The following is a 26,641-nucleotide window of genomic DNA, read 5'->3' as shown; positions in this document are numbered from 1 at the left end:
TTATAATAGATAAATTGTATATTCATTAAATGGAATACTCAGGAATAAAAAGAACAGATTTCTCAACCACACAATATGAATCACTTTTTAAAATATTATTTTAAACAAAAGTAGTCAGACACAAATCATTACATACACTAAGATTATATATATATCATATATATATAAAACTTCAAAAACAGGCAAAATTAATCTACAGTAAAAGAATTAAAATTACAGGTTACCTCTGTAGGTGGTAAGATTGGCCAATAAGGAACATGAGAAAACATTGTGGGATTATGAGAATTTCTATATCTTAATTTTAATGATAGTAACAGATGCATATATAAATATACACACATATATAATTGAAGTGTATACTTAATATCTTTGTGTTTTACTATAGATCAACTAACCACATTAAGCAAAAAAAAAAGACAGAGAGACATAAAAGTATCTTTATCTCTAGATTTAATTTTCATCAATATAGTAAACCATAGAAAGACACTGTTAATAAATATCTTTATTAAAGAAGTGTAGCAAAACAAAGGGTAGGAAGTTGAAGTTAGGAGGATTTACTAAACAACTGGTATTTCTAGGTACGGTTTTGAAAGGGCTGACTTTTCTGGATGTGACAAGCTGGCAAATGTTCTCAAGAGTAGGCTTTCAAAGAAATAATATTTTCCATTTTGGTAGAAATTAAGATTTAGTCCTCCGAGTAACTAAGATAATATAGTAGACTTGAAATGATTAATTTATAGAAGTCATTACCAGTTGTCATTATAATTATGATTTTTATTATTAAAATAATAATTCTTTGAAAAGAATAATTTGCATATGCCACACAGAAAAATAATGTATTTTAGTAAACGGAGGACTTAAATATTTTCTCAATGCAACATCAAGTCTACTCACTAGATAATCAAGATATAGGAGTATGATTCTGACAAAAATATCTTTCTCTTAATATCTAGAATATTAATAAATAGCAGTAAGATCCAGTTTAATTTTTTTTCACTCTCTCAGTATCCTCGTAACTCAAGCAAAGCAAATTGTAGATAATTTGTTTTTGAAATCCAGATTTATTCACTGAGTGTAAAGATGGCAATTTCTGTTTTTTGTTAAAATGAAATAAATTTTCCCTTCAACTTGTCATATAATTTACCCACTATCCTCACTGCTTAGAATGAAAAGAGCTAGTATTTACAATTTGAGAAATAGTTGTACTCAGAATATACACAGACATACGCACATGCAAATACACATATACAGATTGCTTTGTGCTAGCACCAAACGCATCATGAAAATATCATTTTGAAACTTGAAACCCCAAAATCCTTCTGGACTTATGTTTTAGTTACTAGTCTGTTTACACAGTCATGTGATGACTTTTCTCTTTTTCAAAAGTCTGAAAAAGTTTCTTTGCAATCTAAGGGTCTAATATTACCTTATGTATCATTATAGCATGTATGCCTAAATATTTTTGCATTAAATAAGTAGAGCTCTCTTAAAGTTAATATATGTTTATGAATATTATGAGCAGAGTAGAAATTCATACAAGTATAGTATAATCGGTTTCCTGTATATGCATTGGGCCTTTTTACCCAGTGGCTCCAGGAGAAAGATCTGAGAAAATACGGAAGGTAGCAGGACTTCTACCTAAGTTGAGTTACCAAAGTCAGATCAAAAGGAAATAAAGAACAGATCACTTCAGGGAGTAGATAATATTCCCTGTTAGGTAAAATGTAAAGATTCCATATGGTGCTGGAAATGTGCCATGTCCTCTGCACCCCTTGTAAATGTTTTGTTAGTTCACTGGTGGGTCTGCCTGTTTCCCTCCGACTTGATTTCACAGCTTTGGTCACTGCTGTCCACAATCAGGCAAACACAAAAGGAAGCATTTAGCTGTTCTTCAGCACTGGAAATTTTCTTCATACTGAAAAAAGCAGCAGGGAATAACATTTGTCTTTCACTTTATTCTCAGCTATGGTAACCAAGGCTCTGGGTCCCCTGGTTCCCATTGATCTGTGCAATACAGAATAGCAAAATTGGCTACTGACAGCCAGCTGGGGCAATCAGCACCAAGACATTCAGAGGGCTTTATTTTTCTTCCATTTTAACTAGGTCCACTAGCTACCTGCGTTGCAACAGCACGAGGGTATGAGGAAGTACTCTTTTTGAACACCATTGCAATCACAATATTCAGTATAGCCTCCATCCCAGAGAAGGCATTCAATGCAACTTTGTGGATGATTGAATACAATAGTCCACTATATTACATTATAGCCATTACTCTTTATAATTATTATTCTAAGCCCAGAGATGGGATCTGCAGAGTTGAGAATATCGTCAATTCCTAACTTAAAATGAAATGTGTTTGTTATTGTCCCCCTTGCCCTCAAATAAGGCTAAGGCCCTTTAGATTGGCACACAAGATCGCGACCCTGATTTTTTTCTAACGTCACAATCAACATCCAAAGCCCACATGTGATGAGTAATTCAGGGGTCATAGTCTCTCTTAGGTCTGAGTCTTGGGCATCTTTTCACTCATTTGTGACAGCCCCACCCTCTTCCATGCAGAATGCCTACTCAGCTTTCAGATATCAGACTCAACACCTCTGGCTCTGCGAAGACATGAGGCTTTGGGAAGTCTAGGCTGGCTCTCCCTTCTAAGTGCTCCCACAGAGCCCTGAGTGCCCCTTATCACTCTTCACGCTGTGCACGACAATCGCATGTCTCAAGCACCAGGCCGTGTGTTTAGAGACGCCAGCCAGCAACCTTCCTTGTCTTCGTTACTGCTGCTGACAGCATGCTCTCAGCACACAACCTTTGCAAGAAAGAATAAATGAGTGAGTGGAGAAGCACTGGCCATTTTCAGGGTGAATTGGTGATAATTTTATGCTGCAGTTTGCGGGTGGAGTCACTCAGATGAGGAGAATGGCCAAAAATTTCCTTGAAGTTCTCAATAGAAGTTTAAAAATGAAGAAATAACCCCAAAATTGAGTTGCAATAACTAAGTTATGTTTTAAGTGATTGTATTTAACATTAGCATACACAGAATGTATAAGATATTAGGAAAAAAATATGAAAAGTCTCACTATAGATACTTGAAGATGTCGTGACCCAGGTCCCTCTGGTCTCCAACGCCTTAATGCTTTGTTCCACGGGAGTAGTTTCTAGGGGACTCAGGAAAGCACAACCTGTCCAGGCAGAAATGAGCATAGAGCTTCTGGGAGAAATAAGGCCTCAGCAACCACTTAACATCTTTCTTTCCATATCCCAGGCCCAAATAGGCACTGAGGAAGAATGAGCCTTTCTTCCTGCCTTCCTCCTCTTGCAACATTTTCTGGAGAGAGCAGGAAGACCTAGGTAGTCAGCCTGTGTCCAGGAAGGTAGACTGGGGTACCTTGGTGTGAGAGATGAAGAGGGGACAGGGCCACCAGAGGCAGCCTCAGAGTCCAGAGAAGACTAAGAGAATCATGTGACCCTTTGAGGGACTTGAAGGTTGGCTGTGGGGAGTGGAGGGTCTATGAAGAAGGATAAAGGGGTCTGGGGTTCCTGGGTGAGCCTTGAGGACCCTGGAGAGAAGCTGATGAGGTCTGAGATTATTGAAAATACTACAGGAGCATTGGGATCACTGGGGGAGGGTTCTGGGGAGTCTGGAGGATCTGGGGGACCCTGGGGGAAAGCTGATGGGGTTTGGGAGCATGGAATGAACTAGGGGATCTAGGAGTGGACATTGGTGGAGCCAATGTGGACGTGCTTGGAGGAGCCTGGAGGGATGATCTGCCCCTCAGTCAATAGCACCAGTTAACAAGAGACCATATCTCAAGACTGAATAGGCTCAGTGTCCGAAAGTAGGTTGTATAGCAATGCATCCCCACAGTCACAGAAATCAATGTGAAAGCAATATCAGGAGTTTTATTTCAGCTATTTATGTGTCAATCTTTTTTCTCTGTGGAATCTTTTTTTGTACCAAAGTTTTCTCTTTTCTTCATAATTTAATTTCCTTCTTAGCTTTTTTTTCCTCCTGTATATGTGATATTACGAAGTATATATTTGGTCCTCATCCTGTTTTCTGAATACAGCTCCTAAAACCTTTGAAATCTCTGGAATGAAGAGTGTCTTCTGATTGCTAATGAGATGACTTGTGTCTGGAGGCCCCAGTATAGCTTCAGGAAGGGAACTGGTCTCCAGAAATAAAAAGGCATGATTAGAGGGTTGGAACAGTCGGCCCCACCCTCAAACCTCCTGGGAGGAGAGAGGGACTGAAGGTTAAGTTCATCCCAAATGAATAATAATTTAATCAATCGTGTATACATAATGAAGCCTCCATAAAAAAACAAAACAGTCATAGTTCGAAGGAACTTCCTGATAGTTGACCATGTGGAGATTCCTGGAGGACAGTGTGCCCAGGGAAGGCTTGAAAGCCCTGCACCCCTTCCCCATACCTTGCCCATGCATCTCTTCCATTGGGACATTCATTTGTATCCCTTAAAATATCATTTATAATAAACAAGTAAACATAAATAAAATGTTTCCTTCAGTTTTGCGATCTACTCTAGCAAATTCATAGAACCTGGAGAAAGGGTAGTAGAAACTTTGATCTATAACCAGTGGATAATCTGTCCATTAGAAGACCCGCACAGCTTGCAATGCCTGTCTCAAGTAGGAGGCACTCTTGTGGGACTGAGCTCCCGATCAACCTGTGGAATCTAACCCTACCTCCAGGTAGACATTGTAGAATTGAACTGAATTAGAGGCCACCCAGCTGGTGTCCATTGCAGAATAGATTGCTTGCTTGGAATTTTCCCCACCCATGTAATGTCAGAAGTATTGTGTTATGTTTGAAAGTATAGTAGGAGAAAGAGGAGTTGTTTTTTTCTATATCCTCAGAGTATAAGTATTGTTTATCCATTGGTTATTTTTAACTTATTCAAGTTTTTGTTTTTGTTTTTGTTTTCCTCTTGGCCTTTTTTTCCCTAAAATAATATTTTTCATTTTTTAATTAATTTTTTCTCACCTTTCATTCCTTCTTCATAGATTCTTTTTATTTCCTTGCATTTTTCTTTATATTTTTCTTTCTGCACAATTATTTTCTTTATGTTCTTTTTAGTTTTTTAGCGTTAACTTTTCAGTTTTTAATAAAATTTTTATTTTCTTTTGTTTATTTTTTATTTCTTCACAGTTTTCTCCTTCTTTATGATTATTTGCTAAGTTTCCTTTAGCTTCTATCTTCATCATAATTTCTATCTGGTCTTCTTTTTATATATTATTTTCTTTTTTATAATAATTCCCTTCTTGGGGGCTTCTATTTGTTTATTATTTCGTTACTTATATTTCATATTTTGTGTCTTTCCTTAAACTTCCTCTCTCTCTCCTCCATCTTCTTCATGGTTTGGAGTGTGATTCTGCCCTCTCCCCTTGATGGTGATGGACACTTGCTTTAGGACCAGGCAGTCCTACATCCATTCCCAGTTATGGCCCTGGTTAGCTGGATGTCTATGAACTAAATTTTGCTTTCTGAACCTTATTTTTGTGACTTAAAGGTACTTATGTAGTAACTGCAATATTGTTTTTATTTGTAGAACAGTTTGCCAGGAAAGAAAATATTTCTAAGACAAGTTTTCCACTAAAAAATATACAGAAAAAAACCCACAAAATATAGGCAGACTTAGACTTGGGGCGGAGGTGCCTACACAGACTAAAAAGCGGATGCCTCTTCAATGTGATTTTCTTTAAATATTTATTTGTTTCATTTTGTGGCTGAGGGTAGAGTCTTCTTTCTCTTGCTCTTTCTTTCTTTTTGAGAACATCTATCTTCAAGTAAAAGATTAGTTCCCAAAACCTGACTTTTCTCAGCAAATAATACATTGATATTATTCATTTTCAAAATTTTGGCTAGGACTTCAAGATCGACACATTTGTTATGTTGCCCCCAACAATATTGCCAACTAATTAAGCAAAAGTCCACTCTAAACGTAAGCATCTAATAGGTCAACCATTACAAGGAGAACGTTTGCTTCCTTTTAAATTTTCTTTCCACCTCTAGACACATTCTGTTTCACCAGCTATATAAGAATTGAGTGTGGAAACCTGCATTAACTGGCATTGGATTTGTAATTTATTCTGATGATTGTTTAGTATCCTTTATATTTACGTGATTTGTGGAACCCAGTGTAAAATGAAAATGTGATGTTCCTTGTTCAGAATTATTAATAATTTCAAGAAGGCAATTGTAGAGCATTAGGCCAACTGCAGGACTCTGCTGAGTCTAGGTCCTGTACAGTGGCAAAGGTCACACGTTTGTATCACTGGCCCTGTTGATGTTAAAGTTCTTAGCAGGGAGCTGGCTGACCTGGTTCCAGGTGCGGGAAGTGGCACCCATGAGGAACTTTCAGATCCCCTTTATACTCTCAAAAATTTAGTTTTTCTTTTAACTTTAGGAAACGTGCCTGGATTTCAGTTATTCATCCATAGCTTGAATGTGTGATTTTTCTTACTGCCTTCTCTCCTCTCAACAACCACTAGTCATTCTCTGTAAAAAAGTTTGGGGACATTCAACAGACTTTTACTGCAGAAAGTATATAATGTGGTGGCAGAGAAGCCCCCCTCTTAAAGTCAGTATATTTCAACCAGTGGCATACTTAGGGTTTTGTTGTAAGTAGCTTAAAAATAACTTGCTTCATGTCTCAGCCATTATTTCCCACAATAGAGCCCTCTGGCCAAATCTAAATCATGCAAAGAGCCAAATGTTAAGTGAATGCGTGCTAAGTAGGATGGCTTGGAATCCAGGTTGAGGATGAAAGTAGCAACAGCAGGAAGGAAAAACAGTAGAGTAAGCCAAAAGAAAAAATTACTGCTGGCACACTTCTGTTCACCATACAATTCATCCCCCCTACATGGCAATGGAGTCGGTGAACAAACAGGTGCATAAATTAAAATCATGCAATTAGCTGCCATGCTGCCCACCGCTGCTGCCCTAGAGCTGCAGTAATGCTAGCACTAAACAACCAAAGCAACTGTCATTAGCTAAGCATGTTCACCTCTAGAATATCCTTTTTATTAACGTGTTTAAATAGCTGGATGGCAGAGATTTGCTGTGAGTTCTATAACAGAAGCCAGTTAACAATCTTAAAGACCAAATTAATTGGAAAGACATATTTTAAAACTAACACAGAACATAAGCTAGGGTGCATAACCAGAAGCTACAATTGCTCAAGTTTTTTAGAAGAGGCCATTTACATTGTAACATCCTGCCAAAATAGTATGACTTTTTTAAATCACAGAAATTGCAGAGAAACTAGATGTTTCGAGGTATTTATGTTAACATTTCAGGATAAGCAATGAGAATCTACTCTGGTGCTCATCATTTTCAGGATGAACAATTAGCATTGAATATGCAATTTGGTATTTCACTTCAATCTCCAGAATTCCTCTCAATGCTTCATTAGGCTAAAGAAATTCTCTTGATATTGCACAATAGGAGTTTATGTTTTATTCCCTATTTTTAAGCAAAGACTAAGGGATGTATTTAATATGTAAGGTTAGGGAGAAGAAAAATGAAAAATCATCAGTGATGTGAACCAACTTTAAGATCACACAAACTTGAAACTACTAGAGTATTGAAATAACACTTGAGCAGACTTAACTTTTCATTCAGAATCCCTGAGTATTGATAACTTTTATAGTGACATTTGAACGCTTTTTCTAAGACACATTGAATTTCAGGGAAAAATTGAGATTTTATGAAATTATGTTCTAAATGAATAGTCATAGTAGTTGAAATGTGAAGATGAAGGAATGAGGCTTAATTTGAGAAATACCAAAGAAGATCAAGATGATTATCTCACAACATCCCTCAGGTTGTTGTTTGAAAGTAATGGTCTCCATGAACTATAAAGACAGGGTGTGTAGTGTTGAGAGACAAGACCCAGGCTTTTTCCTCAGCTAACTAAATGTGTAAAATTAGATAAATTCTTTAACGTTTTTCAGCCTCTGTTTTGTAATCTCTCAAATGGGGATAATAGTACATGTTTTCTCATAGTCTTATTTTAAGTGATTAAATAAAATAATTCAAACAGTGCTTAGCAGTGCCTAACAGTACCTTTATGTATGTGACTTAATAGTTGATACCAATTTATCTCCCTTTACCAGTAGTTTTCCTTGACTACAAATTGAAATCTTCTGGGGAGTTGTAAAAAGCACTGATGCCTGAGGTCACACTTGGAGCTTCTAATTGAATATTCTTGGGTGTGGCCTGAGCATCAGGAATTTTGAAAGTTCCCCAGGTAGTTCTGCTCTGCAGCCAAGGTTGGGAACCTTGCTGCTTTAGACAGTAAATACTTCATTAATAACCACATTCATTTCCATTACTCAAGAAATTCACTGAACACCCTGGCATATTCTAAACATGACGACTTCACCATTTCTCCCTGAGGCTCATTTTCTCTTTGTTGCCCTTCTGGGGTTAAAAACACCATTAAAAAAAAGTCAATGAGACAATAATTTTAGCTTAGAACCTAAGGATCCTTCTCATGCTCTACTTAATAATAAATAGCAGAGGACTTCTTTGAAAACTGTCTTTAGTTGCTAAAACAATAAAATACACAACAGAGTGCTCATCTTTTAAGGAGGCCAAATACATGATGCCCTCTTCTTTTTTTTTTTTAATCACACATGAGTATTTCTGAAACAAGTTGAGCTAAACTTTGTATCCTTTGATATCATGGGAAATAAGGAAGCAGTGCACATTCCCTAAAGAAAATGACAATGATTTCTCATTCATTCTCTCATTCTTCTTTTTCTATTTTCATTCGCTTTAAAAACTTTTTTTTTTTCTTTTAAGATCTGACTTTCTTTCCAGGTGAGGAGAAAAGAATTTCCAAGTGAGGCCAATTAGAGTTGCCCAGATGAAGCAAAGTCCCCAGGGATCAATCAGAATGCCTACCTAGATGAGAAAGTAGGAATATGTCCTTTCTTTCTCCTTGTTAGAGTTTAGTTTCTGCCCTGAGGAATACTAGTTATTTATTTTCTATCAGAAAAAAGAATGAGCTCTCCACAGCACTTAACTCTTTCCTACTTGATAGAAATATCCACCTTCACATTGTAACCTTGTGCTGTACCTCATTGACTTGTCCTTAGTTAATTATACAGAACATCTCATTCATTCAGATTATGCTAACTGGGAAATACAATATGTTCACAAGAATTAGGCCAAAACATACAATTGCACTGGAAATGGTGTAAAAGAAATATATTAGATGCCTGCTTTAACTAGGAGATTAGATTTATGAATACTTCCCAGATTGTGTACTAGGGAACATTAGTGCTCATCAAGATATTAACAAGGAGTTTCGTGGTCAGAGTAAATTGAGAAATGATAATTAACCATTTTCATTAGAATGATGACAACCATTTCCATCATGCCCTTCTGAGCCTTGCAGCTCTGAATGTAGTCCCAGATTGACTGCACTGGCGTTGCATAGCTACTTGTTATAAATGCACAATCAGGTCTCACTCCCATACTACAGAATTAAAATGTTCATTTTACAAAATCCTCAAGTGATTCCTATGCACATTATAGGTTAATAGACACTACCTTGGATGATCCCAATTCATATTAGTATGGCAGCAAAAAAAAAAAAAAAAAGGTTTTTTTAAGTTGAATTTATAATTTTTAAAAGTCTTTTTCACTTGGTTTATCCTATGATATAATGAAATTATTTTACCACAGAAACATAGCTATTCTGTTTTTGAAACAGTTACTAATATTTCATGGCCCAAAACTTTTTCACATAAGATAGGAAAAAGCTAAGTCCAATCATATTTCAAAGGTCCTGATAATTCTCATATTCTGATATCCTAAAAAGATGGTAAAGAATATGCTTACCTTCTCAGAAAAGAAATATTATTTTAAAACGTTGAGCATCCTCTATCGGTGATATTGTCAATTACCAGTAGACTCTAGCACTCTAGTGGTAAAGCGGCTTTTTCATGTGTAGTATGTTTCCATCTAAAATGATGACCTCTGAAGATATGGGGGCGTGTGTGTGTGTGTGTGTGTGTGTGTGTTTGTGCGCGCGCGCGCGCGCGCGCGCATTGGCAGTCAGTGTTCAGCTTCTCTTGGCTCCATCCACTACAGAGGATGTCCTGAAATGGACAGCCATGTCTCCCTCCAGCCTCAACATTACTATTGTCTCCCTGCCCTTCTGTATTGAGTGGAATTTGGCCAGAGTTCTACCAGAGTAGTGCCTGGATCTTCATCTAACTTTTAAGGAATCACCAGACTTAAGTTTATCCTTGAATTAAAATTGCTTAAATAACTGAAATATCCCTTCCATATCTTCCAGCATCCACCCAAATTTAGGATATGGTGGGTGTTATTCCTTTCCTATTCCCAGGCACACAGGGTCTTTTCATATCCTGCTGGAATTAATTATTCCAATGCTCTTCCTGCTTTCAGAAATCCCTAGATGAAAGTAGACACCAACTCTATTCCCATCTGTTACCCCCAAATTCAGGGTTCAAACACAAGCTGCACTGAGAACTGTTTTCTCAACCATTTGCTCCAACAAAGTGAGAATGAATCTATTGTTTCTTGTCCTAGTGTATATCTCCCATTAAGAAATAAGATGTCATTGTCCCTTTGTGAAAGATAGAGAATAAGGTGTTCCTTCTTGAAAGAATGATTTCTTAGATCCATATGTTATCTTATAAAACCAATGCAAAGTGTGCTTTTCAACCAACCATGCTCTAAGAAGTCAACAAATAATAATTTTATGCTTTGTATTAATAAATCCAACAGGTTTTCAGTCTTATTTTATTCTCTTGCCTTAAAAAGCAATAAAAAATGTATGTATTTCAGAAAGAAAATGTAGAATTTAGACTGCTTTCTCCAATTTTCTTCCTTGAAAATAATCTATTTTGGATTTCTTTTGAAGACAAGCGGACATTTGGCACTTACAGCTTCATAGAATTTTAAAGTTATGTCTCTCTAGCAACAAAGAACAGTGCTGTATTTCTGAATAAATATATTCTTCCTTGAATTAAAATTGCTTACAAACAGTTGTAATAAATCAATCTTAGTCTTTAGATTTACTGTTTAAAGTCAAACTATGTCAATTGTGTTTTTAAATTCAGATTTTATTTTGAAGCAACGTTTCATAATTATGTCTAATTTCTATTTGTGCTTATCTGTTTTGAAAAAATTTAGATTAGGTCAATCACCAGACAAAAAAAAATGACTACCTTCTGGCTCCCTCTCAAAAATGTCCAGTGTTCAAATAAAAAATAATAATAATAACATTTTGCTCAGAAATTCTAATTATTTAAGGGTGAAAGTGGGTTGTTTATTTATGGTATATTCATTCCAGAGTATTCTTAAGAATGCCCTTACTGGAAAGATGTTAGGTCTGAGAAATAAAGAGGAGCTTGAAATCTCACAAGAAAGCATTTTTTAAGCCAGCAATGAAAGAACTTTCTATGTTTCAAGGTCATTTCACTGTGGGAGGAAATTGATAGAGTCTAATTAGAGTAGAATTGCTATAAAGTCTGTTCAGTAGAGATGTACTTGGCTAGCAGGACGGAGTCAGAGGAAGTATATAAAATTTCCTCTTATTGACTTACATTTTCCATGGTCCCCAAAACTTAAATGTATGTTAATATCACCTACAATGTTTTTACCCTTGTTGAGATTAAAATATGAAATCTGGGAGTTTTCTCCTGCTTAATTCCTTATTATGGGTATTCAAACAAACACTGAGTTGTAGATTTAATTCCTTATGAATTGACTCCACTTAACAAAACCCCAACACATTTACTCAGAGGTTGTTATGCAAAAGCCACCACAGATGCAAAAGACCCTAGAGATGCCTACAATTTGGACCTTGGATTTAGGTGATTATAATTTAGTTGCAAATAATTATGTATCAATATATCCTCTTTTACCTGGAAAAAAATTCTTAAGTTTTAAATGTAATGTGTTTACATCCACTTTCCAAGGTAGGGGGTGATAATATTCGTGTTAGTCATATATTTGTATTTGACACTATTTCTCTCTTCTGCTTTCATCAATTGATGAGAATGGGGAAAATTATTCTAAACTTAATACCTCTACACAGTTGTTCCATGTCACTAAATAATGAGAGTCTGAGAAAATATGTATTGTTTAGCAGGACAACTTCATGTGTTTTTCAACTTAAAAAATATAACATACATGGTTTCAGTTGTAAGTGGGAGCTAAATGATGAGAACACACAGACACATAGAGGGGAATTGGGGCCTATCAGGTGGTGCAGGGTGGGAGGAAGGAGAGGATCGGGAAAAATAACTAATGAGTACTAACTAGGTTTAATTCTTGGGTGATGAAATAATCTGTACAACAAGCTCCATGACACAAGTTTACCTATATAACAAACCTGCACATGTACCTTTGAACTTAAAATATAAGTTAAATAATAAATAAGTAAATAATAAAATAATTGTGATTAAAATGAGACAATATGCTGTAAAATATTTATTTAATCAAATAACTTTTGAATCTATACAGAATTGAATAAAAAATAAATAAAAATATAACATACTTAATAACCTATTTCCAAATCTATTCTTATTAAACTATTAATAAGCTGGGGATTTTCTGATAAACAATACTTTTCTCTTAGAAGAATATAATGTTGAATTCCTTGCTTTAACTTTGTGATGCTTCATGGAGCACCTATCTCATATCTCTCATTCTACCTGATAACCCAGGTTTCTTGAATTGAGTGAATAGAGAAAGGAATTTATAGAAGATCTTTAAGATGCCTCATTTTTACTCCTAAAAGAAAAACAGTGAAACCAAGAGGATGGTGCTAGCCATAGATAAGTTAGGGTCATTCAACCCAAGGATGGAGCAAGTAATTATTTCTGTTCTTGTCTCATCCTGGATGCTTTCTATTTATCCTACCAAAAAAAGCCACAAAAATTTCCCTATAAAGAGTTCCTGTTGTCCATTTTATAAAGAGGAGGAGGATCAACTTTATTTATGAACACTATAATTTATCAGAGCGACTCTGGTTCTATGTAGGCAAATTCCAAATAACATTAAATTCAAATTCTTTTTATTCAAGTTCTATCAGATTTACTGCCCATCTGTTAATCCCACTTGACTTCACAGTGCTGTTTATCTCCTAATAATATTTTTATGGGATTGCCATTGCATACTAGTTTTTTGTGTGATAGGTACACATAGAAGGCAGATTAATTGTTCTTCCTAGTAATATCAACATAGATTCTGATTCCATGATCCTTTAAAATGAGCAAAGTGAGAGGTACCATTCCAGAAAGAAGAAACAGGTTACCTTGTAAAATGATCTTCTTCTTTGTCATGTCAGGAGCCTGTATGTGTTGGGATACTTCATGAAGCATTTGTTGCCTACAGTAGCATTTCACTTCAAAAGCCTGTTCCGTTAAATACCATTTCCCAGTTCAAATGGACTTGAACTGATCCAGCATACAAATGGTAACATATTCTTTAAAAATATAGTGCAGTGGTTAAAAGTGAAGATTCTGGAGACAGGTCATCTGGGTTCAGAACCTGTACTTGCTGTGCGATCTTGGGCAAGCTACTTAATCACTGTTTCCTATGTTTAAAATAGGGGGACAATAATAACACCAAGCTCATAAATCGCTGTGAGAATTACGCAATTTATACATGCTTCTCATGTGCCTGGTACACACTGAGCAGTCAATAAATGCTTGCTGCTTCTATTTGATCTCTTGAAGAGACCATATAACAAAACCTCACCTTTGTGCAAATGAGCAAACTGAGGCTCAAATGCTAAATAATTGACCTATGTGTTCTGTCCATTAGAGTCCACCTTTACTTTCTCCTTATTTAAAGAAAGTTGAATGCAAAGGCATTACTTAGAAAACCTGAGTTCAAGTTCCAGTTCCACCCTGCAGTTGTTCCATAACCTTGAGCAAGTTCCTTAATATTTCTGTACAACTAAGAATGGTTGAGTAATTTTTCCAAGGTCACACAGCTAGTAAGTAGCGGGGTTTGGATTCAACCTGAGCACATCTAATTCTAAAATCAGTATTTTGTCCCCACTATAATGTCAAAAGTTGTTTTATGTAATATGTGCAAATTACTTTTGGTCAATGAGGAAACTGAAGTTAAATGTCTAATGCACAGTTCTAGCAAATTTAGATAGAGCTTGGACTACAACTGAAGTCACTAAGCTATCAATTAAATATTCCTTCCACTAGATCAGTGATTCTCAACCCTAGCTGCATATTAGGTTTACCTGGGTAATCCACTTCAAAAAGACACTTTTACCTGGGGCCCCATCTCAGACAAATTATTTTTTCAAAGGCTTGCTGAGTTAGTTCTAAAGTGCTAATGTGAAGAACTGCTGACCTTGACCGAAATAGTGCAAAAAGGATTATTTTTCCAAAACAGACTACCAGGTTGCTTCCAAATTAATTAAACTCAGATCTGTCCTAACACAAACACAGGTGGCAGTGGCTCTAGGCCCTGTTTCTTTACCCTTCACTTTCTAACATTTTATCAAACTCGGTCTCCAGTATAGATGGGTAGCTATGGGAAAATATTAGGAATAATCCTCCCATGCCCTCTTATTTTTTTCCTGGTTTTTTATTTCTTAACTGGATTATCTCCTCCTCTATGCTATTATATTCCACTTCTGGATTAGTCTTACTGACAGTTCTTACCTTGCTGTTCTGCTTTCCAAGAGTTTCAGTGATTCCTCAGCACCTGCAGAGTAAATGCAAATACACTTTATCTGGAGTTACCAAGACCTCTAGCATCTTTCTAAAGTGACCTTTCCAAACTTTTCCATGACTAATCCACCTTCATTTCACATGTCTTAAAAAGCGTTGTAACTCCACAGGGCTTTCTGAAAGTGCACTGTGCTGTCACCCTTTGTGCTTTTGCTATGTTATTCCTTTGTCTCTAATGTTTTGCCCTGTAACCCTACTTGTGAGTATACTACTTATTCCATCATCAAGCCCAAACTCTTTTCTGCTTTCCCATCTTGACTATGACTGTTTATCCTTGAATGCACAAATCTTATCCAGGCCATTGAAATGCCATTCCCTGCTTTGAACTCAACGTTTCGAGACCAGCCTGTTCAAAATGACAAAACCGTGTCTCTACCAAAAAAAAAAAAAAAAAAAGCAAAAATTAGCCAGGCATTTGTGGCTTGCTCCTGTAGTCCCAGCTATTCAGAAGCTGAGGCTGGAGACTTGCTGGAGCCCAGGAGGTAGATGTTTCAGTGAGCCAAGATCATACCACTGTACTCCAGCCTGGGTGACAAAGTGAGACCCTGAAAAGAAAAAAAAAAAAAAAATAAGAAAGAGGTAAGAAGAAAGAAAAAGAAAAGAAAACAAAAGAGAAAGGAAGAAAGAAAGAAAAGAAAAGAAAAGAAAGAAAGAAAGAAAGAAAGAAAGAAAGAAAGAAAGAAGAAAGAAAGAAAGAAAGAAAGAAAGAAAGAAAGAAAGAAAGAAAGAAAGAAAGAAAGAAAGAAAGAAAGAAAGAAAGAAAGAAAAGAAAGGTCATTTTCTTGAATGTTTCATCCAGCCCTTTCTCTTCTCGACTCCTCACGAAAATTTTTTTTAATTTAATATTTTTGAACTTCCATAGAATATTTTCTTTTATTTCCCTAATGGAATTCATTACTTTGTAGCTTATATTTAAAGGCAGAGTTTATTTTGGATTTATCCTTATGTCCCACACATCCCAAAGCCTAGTAAATAATACTATAGACACTTCTAGTTTGCCTTCTTCTATGAAAGAACAACAACAAAATACTAGATATAATTCTCTCAGGCCCTCATTATTTCTTTCCTGGTTACTTATTTCTTACCTGGATTGTCTCCCCTTCTGTCTTATTATATCCCATTTCTAGATGAGTATTACTAACAGCTCTCATTTAATTCTGCTCTTCTAGAGCTTCAGTGATTCCTCTGTGCCTACAGATTAAAGGTCAGCACCCTTTATCCACAACTCCCTAGACTTGCATAATCTACTCTTAAGTGACGTTCCCAAACTTATCTCTGACTATCTTGTTTACCTCTACCTTCTAACATTTTATCAAATATTTTGTCAAAATTTTATCTCACCTAGTCTCAAACCACACCCAACCCTGAGGATGGAGCATGTGGATCTGGCCTAAGCCCACCTGTGCACACCATTCTCTGGTCCATGGTGACTGTTTCCAAGAACATGACCTATGCTGGTCACAGAATAAATTTTAGGAGTTTTCTGTAGGGTTTGAACCATTAAATGTGTAGATAGCAAGGTTCTGGTAATTATTCTGCAACCAAGAGGGAAAAAAAAAAAAAAAAAAAACTGTTTCAAATTAGATTAAGAGATAGAGAAAGAAAAGTTGAATCCCAGAGACATATCTAGGACCTCTCTGTCCGGGAGAGCCTAAAACTAGACCTCTCTCTGAACCATCCAGTTATATAAACCCCACGCATTTACCTTTATGTTTATGTTAGGTCTTCTGTACCTTGAAATCTATTAACACAAACACAAAACATTCACTCAGTAACTGTTAGGTAACAAATCAGCCTTTCAACTCCATTAAAATATGTCAAGAGGAGGCGATATAGTATACTACAACTCTCTGGCTTAATTTGACTAAGTTTTTATTTTTCAATTTGTGTTTTTTATCTCAGCATAAGAGATGTAATATACTAAAGCTTATCTGACATGAGGCTACAGAATAAACACAAGGATAGAAAAAACCCTCATGTCCCTCTCTCTATTAACCTCATGTAGCAAGGGTCTGTGTTCATCATTAGTTTGACTTTGCAATGCAGAAAATAGACAGTCTCCTCCAATTCACTTAATTGTAAATCAGGATATTCAGCTAAGGCTCAGAACTAAGATCAAAGATAAAAAAGGAAAAAGAGAAACCTTCATGTCCAGATCATGCTCCTTATCTTCAAGACAACTCGAATTTCTTTCAGGTATTTTGTAAAAGCAAGAGAAAAATCAATGAGAATTAAGGTCGGAGGAAAGGACCAATTGGACTGTTACAGGTTTATCATGTTTTGGATGCAAAGTGACTGGTGCTCATTCTGAGTCCATCGTCTGTCTCAGGAAGGCAGCAAACTATTGTGTTCGTGTTTTCAGAATTGCAGTAGAGATAATGCTGTTAACACAATGGGACATTGCAAGAAACTCATAGGCACAAAGATTGATCACAGATATTGCTTACGGGATCTCAGAGGGTAAAGAATACCCTTGGATAAAGAGCTGCTTAAAAGATCATGCATAGTTACAGCAAATTTAGACAAAGCTTGGACTACAACTGAAATCCAAGAAGGTTGAAGAGTTCTATAGAACCATCCAGGAGGCACTAAACTCTAGATACATTTATTGCACAGCAGAAAAAGTTGAAAAAGGAAAGGAGGAAGGTGGTAAAAGTGAAGAAGATGAAGAAATCTGGGTAGCCTAAAATAGTGTATTTCTGACTTGAATAGATGGCCCTATTTCAATCTGCAATAGAATAAGCCTCTCATAAGCTAAGAGCTGAAATTTTAAAATGGTCATTCTGAAGGTGTTACACCACATGTTTATCTACCCAACAAGCACGTATTGAAGCTGTTCTTTTCTTGTGTTGCTGGTGGAGATACAGCTTTGGAATACATAGAGGAACAAGTTACTATTATTATGTGGAATTATTAAGGTGGAGAACTTCAAATGCTACATCAATTATTATGTAAATCCTAATTATGCCAAGAAACTCACATTCAGCTAAAGGGTCCTATGTGTGTGGCTGAGGTAGACTGTGGCCTTTTGAAGTTGTCAGTAAAGGAACAAATAGGTTGTTGTGAATATATAGGGTATGATGAGCCACTTACCAGCAGCTTCCAAGAGGAAAATGTACAGGCCCAGAAGAATGTCATAGAATTCTACCAAAAGGATAGGAAATTGATTACATAAATGATGAAATAACTAATTCTTATACTTGTTCTTTGTTGGTGTTAGACATTTGCTAAACTTTTTTTTGAATGGAAAAACAGAAGAAAATCGGTGAGTGATATCTCCTTCAAAGATAATCCTCTAAACTAGTGGTCCCCAACCTTTTTGGAACCAGGGACCAGTTTCATGGAAGACAATTTTTCCATGGATTAGGGGATGGGGAGGATGGTTTGGGGATGATTCAAGCACTTTACATTTATTGTGCACTTTATTTCTATTATTATTATATTGTAATATATAAATAATTATACAACTCATCATAATGTACAATCAGTGGGAGCCCTGAGCTTGTCTTCCTGCAACTAGAGGGTCCCATCTGGGATGATGGGGGACAGTGACCCGTCATTAGATTCTCATAAGGAGCATGCGACCTAGATCCCTCACCATGTGCAGTTCACAATAGGATACATACTCCTATGAGAATCTAATGTCGCTGCTGATCTGACAGGGGGCAGATCTCAGGTCATAATGCAAGCAATGGGAAGAAGCATCTGTATTTAACAGATGAAGCTTCATTTGCTTGCCCACTGCTCACTTCCTGGTGTGTGGCCTGGTTCCTAACAGGCCACAGACTGCTGCCAGTCCATGGCCCTGGGGTTGGGAAGCTTTGCTTTAATTATTTCCAAAAAAATGTATGTCCCTTAAACAATTTAGATCATCACCAATGGGAAAACAGTGGATAATTCTCATGGTAAACAAAGGAAACAGAAAAGGAAGTAAGTCAAGCAAGTCATTAGTGAAATTTACTGGGCTTTTGACCTGGGAGAGTAGTTATCGGAGGAAACTTAGTGTAGAATTGACTATAGTTTACCCTGGCATTTGGATAGCTATTTAGGTGAAATATTCACACTTGTTCATGCAACTACTTTATGACATATGAACTCTTTGCCTCCTTTATTTTCCTCCTTAGTATTTAACTTTAAAACAAAATTAAAAAAACTAATATTGTGTGTGTGTGTAGATAGATAAGATAGAGACATAGAGATATCAACACATAGATACAAATATACAGATATAATGATATAGATATAGATACATGAAAAAATCAGCCTATCTCAGAAAATAGGAAGGGGAAGAGGTTGCTTATAATTGGACCAGAATTTAGAAGGCTAAGTAGTATGCCCCCTTGGAGTTAAGTAGTAGCAGTACCCAGGTTGAGAACCACAAGGAAAAGACAGCCCCAGAAAAAAACAAGGACTGACTGCTCTGCTGTCTCCCACTCTTCAAAGTGATTGCCATTTGCCCTCTATTGACATTCATTTGTTATTTTCCCCAGAGAAAAATAACTACTGCATTATTCTAGCATGTGTACTAGTAACCCTCACTTGTCTCCATTCCCACACACCTGAAAGTTCCCCTTCCAGGGACAGGGAATCCCAGAGATATATCTAGGGCCTCTCTCTCCAGGTCCTAGACAGGGATCTGGGTCTAGTTCAACATAGAAAGCCCTTCACATTTTACAATATGGATGTGCATTGTTTTTAGAGGTGAAACCAGCTGAGCTTCTGGGTCAGATGGGGACTGGGAGAACTTTTCTGTCTAGCTAAAGGACTGTAAATTCACCAATCAGCACTCTGTGTCTAGCTAAAGGATTGTAAATGCACCAATCAGCACTCTGTAAAATTTGCACCAACCAGCACTCTGTGTCTAGCTAAAGGATTGTAAACACACCAATCAGCACTCTGTAAAATGGATCAATCAGCGCTCTGTAAAATGGACCAATCAGCAGATGTTAGTGGGGCCAAAAAAGGGAATAAACGCTCCCCACCTGAGCCAGCAGTGGCAACCTGCTCGGGTCCCCTTCCACACTGTGGAAGCTTTGTTCTTTCGCTCTTCACAATAAATCTTGCTGCTGCTCACTCTTTGGGTCCGCACTACCTTTATGAGCTGTAACACTCACCACAGGGGTCTGCAGCTTCACTCCTGAAGTCAATGAGACCAAGAACCCACCAGGAGGAACAAACAACTCCAGACGCATCAGGGTCTGTGGCTTCACTCCTGAAGTCGGCAAGACCACGAACCCACCGGGAGGAACAAACAACTCCAGATGTGCCACCTTTAAGAGCTGTAACACTCACTGCCTGTGAAGGTCTGCGACTTCACTCTTGAAGTCTGCAAGACCATGCACCAACCAGAATGAAGAAACTCTGGACACATCTGAACATCTGAAGGAAGAAACTTCGGATACACCATCTTTAAGAACTGTAACACTCACCGCGAGGGTCTGCGGCTTCATTCTTGAAGTCAGTGAGACCAAGAACCCACCAGAAAGAACCAATTCCAGACACATTTTGGGGACCACAAAGGGACTATCGCCTGTCGCCAAGTGATGAGTACCATTGGACCCCTTTCACATGCTATTCTATCCTATTTTTCCTTAGAATTCGGGGGCTAAATATTGGGCACCTGTCAGCCAGTTAAAAGCAATAAGCATGGCCGCCAGACTAAAGACACGGGTTTCAGGCTTTCTGGGAAAGGGCTCTCTAACAACCACCAACTCTTTGGAGTTGGGTGCATTGGTTTGCCTGGAACCAGCTTCCTCTTTTCCTGTACTTGCGGGCTGCGCCGAGGACTGACAGAAAGGAAAGCCATTCAGCTCTGGGGTCCTGACAACAAGTTGGTTGACCCTGCAGCCATGAACGGAACTCTCAAAGTCATGTCACCAAAGTGAGACTCGCCCATCTATCCTATCTTCCCTTGCCTCCTTGGTCCTAATGCCTGTCAAACAAACATTCTCTCACCTCTCTTCTCCAAGGCTAGTCCCATTTATAAAAACCATTCCCTGTCTCTGGTCCTTTTCTAGTTTCTCCTATAAGAATGATTTCTAGTATAAACTCCAGGACTCGATTCTCTTCTTTAGGCACCAGGGCTCACCAATCAGAAATACATAATTTTTGCCCAAAGCCCTGTCATAGAGGGGACTATCTGGAATTTTAAGATCCCTCCTCAGACAAGCAGGCCTAACAAAAGCTATTCCTGAAGCTAGGATATGGGGAGCCTCAGAAATTGTATCCTTCCTATTCATGTAAGTGAGGACAAAAGGCATCACTCTTCCAACTCTGGAGATCCCTTCCCTCCCTCAGGGTATGGCCCTCCACTTCATTTTTGGGGCATAACATCTTTTTTTCTTTTTTTCTTTTTTTTTTTTTTTTTTGAGATTGAGTATTGCTCTGTCGCCCAGGCTGGAGGGCAGTGGCACAATCTTGGCTCACTGCAACCTCTGCCTCCTGGGTTCAAGCAATTCTCCTGCCTCGGTCTCCCGAGTAGCTGAGATTACAGGCATGTGCCACAACACCTGGCTAATTTTTGTATTTTTACTAGAGACAGGGCTTCACCATGTTGGCCAGGCTGGTCTCGAGCTCCTGACCTTGTGATCTGCCCGCCTCGACCTCCCAAAGTGCAGGGATTAGCAGTATGAGCCACCAGGTCCAGTTAGGGCATAACATCTTTATAGGACATGAATAAAGTCCCAATACTAACAGGAGAATGCTTAGGACTCTAACAGGTTTTCGAGAATGTGTCGGTAAGGGCCACTAAATCCGATTTTTCTTGGTCCTCTTTGTGGTCTAGGAGGACAGGCAAGGGTGAAGGTTTTCGAGAATGCGTCAGTAAGAGCCACTAAATCCAACATTCCTCAGTCCTCCTCATGGTGTAGGAGGAAAACCAGTGTTTCTGCTGCTGCATCGGTGAGTGCAACTATTCTGATCAGCAGGGTTCAGGGACCCTTGTGGGTTCTTGGGCAGGGGGAGAAACAAACAAATCAAAACCACGGGCAGTTTTTTCTTTCAGATGGGAAACAGTCGGGCATCAACAGGCTTGCCCTTGAAATGCATCCTAAGCCACTGGAACCAATTTGACCCACAAACCCTGAAAAAGAGGAAGCTCATATTTTTCTGCACTATGGCTTGGCCCCAATATTCTCTCTCCGATGGGGAAAAATGGCCACCTGAGGGAAGTATAAATTACAACACTATCCTGCAGCTTGACCTTTTCTGTAAGAGGGAGTGAAGTCCCTTATGTCCAAGTTTTCTTTTCATTGAAGGTAAATCCGCAACTATGCAAAGTTTGCAATATACATCCCACAGGAGGACCTCTCAGCTTACCCCCATATCCTAACCTCCCTATAGCTCCCCTTCCTATTAATGATAAGCCTCCTCTAATCTCCCTCACCCAGAAAGAAACAAGCAAAGAAATCTCCAAAGGACCAAAAAACCCCCAGGCTATCAGTTATGCTTCCTTCAAGCTGTAGGGGGAGGGGAATTTGGCCCAACCCGGGTACATGTCCCCTTCTCCCTCTCTGATTTAAAGGAGATCAAGGCAGACCAGGGGAAGTTTTCAGATGATCCTGATAGGCACATAGATGTCCTTCAGGGTCCAGCACAAACCTTTGATCTCACTTAGAGAGATGTCATGCTATTGTTAGATCAAACCCTGGCCTTTAATGAAAAGAATGCAGCTTTAGCTGCAACCTGAGAGTTTGGAGATACCTGGTATCTTAGTCAAGTAAATGACAGAATGACAGCCGAAAAAAGGGACAAATTCCCCACTGGTCAGCAAGCCTGCCCCATTATGGATCCCCACTGGGACCTTGATTCAGATCATGGGGACTGGTCACAAACATCTGTTGACCTGTGTTCTAGAAGGACTAAGGAGAATTAGGAAAAAGCCCATGAATTATTAAATGATGTCCACCATAACTCAGGGAAAGGAAGAAAATCCTGTCTTCTTCGAGCGGCTATGGGAGGCCTTAAGAAAATATACTCCCCTGTCACCCGACTCACTCGAGGGTCAATTGATTCTAAAAGATAAGTTTATTACTCAATCAGTCACAGATATCAGGAGAAAGCTCCAAAAGTGAGCCCTGGGACCTGAACAAAATCTGGAGGCATTATTAAACCTGGCAACTTTGGTGTTCTATAATAGGGACCAAGAAAAACAGGCCCAAAAGGAAAAGCAAGATCAGAGAAAGGCTGCAGCCTTAGTCATGGCCCTCAGACAAACAAACCTTGGTGGTTCAGATAGGACAGAAAATGGAGCAGACCAATCACCCAGTAGGGCTTGTTATTAGTGTGGTTTACAAGGACACTTTAAAAAAGATTGTCCAATGAGAAAAAAGCCACCCCTTCGTCCATGTCTACTATGCCAAGGCAATCACTGGAAGGCACACTGCCTCAGAGGGCAAAGGTTCTCTGGGCCAGAAGCCCCCAACCAGATGATCCAACAACTGAGGTGGCCAAGATGACATAAGTGCCAGCTTATGTCATCACCCTCACTGAACCCCAGGTACATTTAACCATTGAGGGCCAGGAAATTGACTTCCTCCTGGACACTAGCATGGCCTTCTCAGTGTTAATCTCCTGCCCCAGATGACTGACCTCAAGGTCCATTACCATCCAAGGAATCCTGGAACAGGTACTCAGAACAGGTATACAGAAAAACCTGTAACCAGGTATTTCTCCCACCTCCTCAGTTGTAATTGGGAGACTTTACTACAGATAGTAAGTATGCTCATCTAATACTACATGCCCATAAAACCTGAGGAGGTGGAAGGCTTACACTGCCAAAGTCATCAAAAAGGGGAAGGAGAGGGAAGAACAGCAGCATAAGCGGCTGGCAGAGGCAGGAAAAGACCAGCAGAAAGGAAAAAGAGAAACAGACAAAGTCAGAGAGAGAAAGAGAAAGACAGGAAGTCAAAGAGAAGGAGACAGAGAGAGGAAGAGACATTGAGACAGAAAGTCAAAGAAGAAAAGAGAGGGAGAAAGAGACAGACAAAGAGGAAGTCAGAAAGAAAGAGAGACAAAGAAGTCAAAGAGAAAGAAAGAGAGGTGGAAGTAGTAAAGAAAAAAAACAGTGTACCCTATTCCTTTAAAAGCCAGGGTAAATTTAAAGCCTATAATTGATAATTGAAGGTCCTCTCTGTAACCCTATAACACACCAATACCACCTTGTTGTCAGTGTAAACAGGGGCGTAGCCTGAAAGCACTGAGGCCACTGACAACCCATAACCTTCCTATCAAAAATCCTTAACCCAGCAGGTTTCCTAACAGGGCATCTAAATCTTAACTAATTATGATACAAACTTCCGACCAGACCTAGGAGGAACTCCCTTCAGGACAGAACGATAGATGGTTCCTCCTGGATGATTAAGGAAAAAAGACACAATGAGTATTCAGTAAGCGATACGGAAACTCTTGTAGAAGCAGAGTTAGGAAAATTGCCTAATAATTGGTCTGCTCAAAGGTGTGAGCTGTTTTCACTCACCCAAACCTTAAAATACTTACAGAATCAGGAAGGAGCCATCTACACCAATTCTAAGTTAATATGGACTGAACAAGGTCTTATTAATAGCAAAGAATAATTGAAATTCCAAACTTACAAGGTTTTCAACAAAAGTAAAGTTTGCTAAAAAGTTAACAGTGTAACATGTATTATCCTAACATCTAATCTTATGGAAATCAGACCCTATCTGTGCCCCTCAAACCTCAAGTCCATCAGCGCAGGGCCATACAACTAATACCCCTACTTATAGGGCTAGGAATGACCACTGCTACAAGAACTGGAATAGCAGGTTTATCCACTTCATTATCCTACTACCACACACTCTCAAATGATTTCTCAAACAGTTTGCAAGAAATAACAAAATCTATCCTTACTCTACAATCCCAAATAGACTCTCTGGCAGCAGTGACTCTCCAAAACCGCCAAGGCCTAGACCTCCTCGCTGCTAAGAAAGGAGGACTCTGCACCTTCTTAGGGGAAGAGTGTTGTATTTACACTAACCAGTCAGGGATAGTATGAGATGCTGCCTGGCATTTACAGGAAAAGGCTTCTGAAATCAGACAATGCCTTTCAAACTCTTATACCAACCTCTGGAGTTGGGTGACATGGCTTCTCCCCTTTCTGGGTCCTGTGACAGCCATCTTGCTATTACTCACCTTTGGGCCCTGTATTTTTAACCTTCTTGTCAAATTTGTTTCCTCTAGAATTGAGGCCATCAAGCTACAGATGGTCTTAAAAATGGAACCCCAAATGAGCTCAACTGATAGCTTTTACCGAGGACCCCTGAACTGACCCACTGGCCCTTTCATTGGCTTAAAGATTTCCCCTCTGGAGGACACTATAACTGCAGGGCCCCTTCTTCACCCCTATCCAACAGGAAGTAACTAGAGCAGTCATTGCCCAATTCCCAGCAGCTGTTGGGTGTCCTGTTTAGAGAGGGGATTGAAAGGTGAAGCCAGCTGAGTTTCTGGGTTGGATGGGAACTTGGAGGGTTTTTCTATCTAGCTAAAGGACTGTAAATCCACCAATCCGTGTTCTGTATCTAGCTAAGGGATTGTAAATGCACCAACCAGCACTCTGTAAAATCTCACCAATCAGCAATCTGTTTAGCTAAAGGATAGTAAACACACCCATCAGCACTCTGTAAAACGGACCAGTCAGCACACTGTAAAGTGGACCAATCAGCTCTCTGTAAAATGGACCAATCCGCGCTCTGTAAAATGGACCAATCAGTAGGATGTGGGCAGGGCCAAATAGGGGAATAAAAGCTGGCCACCAACGCCAGCAGTGGCAACCTGCTCAGGTCCGCTTCCTCGCTGTGGAAGTTTTGTCCTTTCACTCTGCAAAATAAATCTAGCTGCTGCTCACTCTTTGGGTCCGCACTACTTTTATGAGCTGTAACACTCACCTCGAAGGTCTGCAGCTTCACTCCTGAAGTCAGTGAGACCAAAAACCCATCAGGAGGAACAAACAACTCCTGGTGTGCCACCTTTAAGAGCTGTAACACTCACTGCAAAGGTCTGCAGCTTCAATCCTGAAGTCAGCGAGACCACAAACCCACCGGAAGGAAGAAACTCTGGACACATCTGAACATCTGAAGGAACAAACTCCGGACACATCATCTTTAAGAACTGTAACACTCACTGCGAGGGTCTGCAGCTTCATTCCTCAAGTTAGCAAGACCAAGAACCCGCCAGAAGGAACCAATTCCGGACACAGTCCTGCCACCACACTCTTCAGCCTGGTAGCACAGGCAATTTTGCCATTGACTTTTCTAGGTTGTAAGACTTAGTTCTTCCTTGAAATAGAATGAATCTTCAAATTCTACCACATGTTAATATACTTAAAAATTAACAAGACAGGTGGTTAGTGTATATAAGATGTTCACTGTAAAATTCAACTTTGCTCAATTTTGAAATTTATATATTAATAATAAAAACTAGGAAGTATTAGCAAGTGAGTATTTTTGTTTTTGTGTGTGGGGTTTTTTTTCTTTTGTTTTGTTTTTACCAATTCTGTGTCATTCTTTATTTGAAATGCAACAAGAAAAACAGCAAACTCTCAGTCATGCCATTAACAAATGGATATTATAAAATCCATGTCTGGCTGGGTGCGGTGGCTCATGCCTATAATCCCAGCACTTTGGAAGGCTGAGGCCAGTGGATCACCTGAGATCAGGAGTTTGAGACCAGTCTGGTTGACATATGAAACCCCATCTTTACTAAAAATACAGAAAGATTAGCCGGGTGTGGTGGCAGGTGCCTGTAGTCCCAGCTCCTCTGGAGGCTGAGGCAGGAGGATTGCTTGAACCCAGGAGGTGAAGGTTGCAGTGAGCAGAGATCGCACCACTGCATACCAGCCTGGGCAACAGAGCTAGATTCT

This window comes from Chlorocebus sabaeus, chromosome 22, assembly GCF_047675955.1.
Source record: "Chlorocebus sabaeus isolate Y175 chromosome 22, mChlSab1.0.hap1, whole genome shotgun sequence".
NCBI classification, from domain to species: Eukaryota; Metazoa; Chordata; class Mammalia; order Primates; family Cercopithecidae; genus Chlorocebus; species Chlorocebus sabaeus.
The sequence above is the reverse complement of the archived record's forward strand: the minus strand, read 5'-3'. Positions refer to the sequence as shown.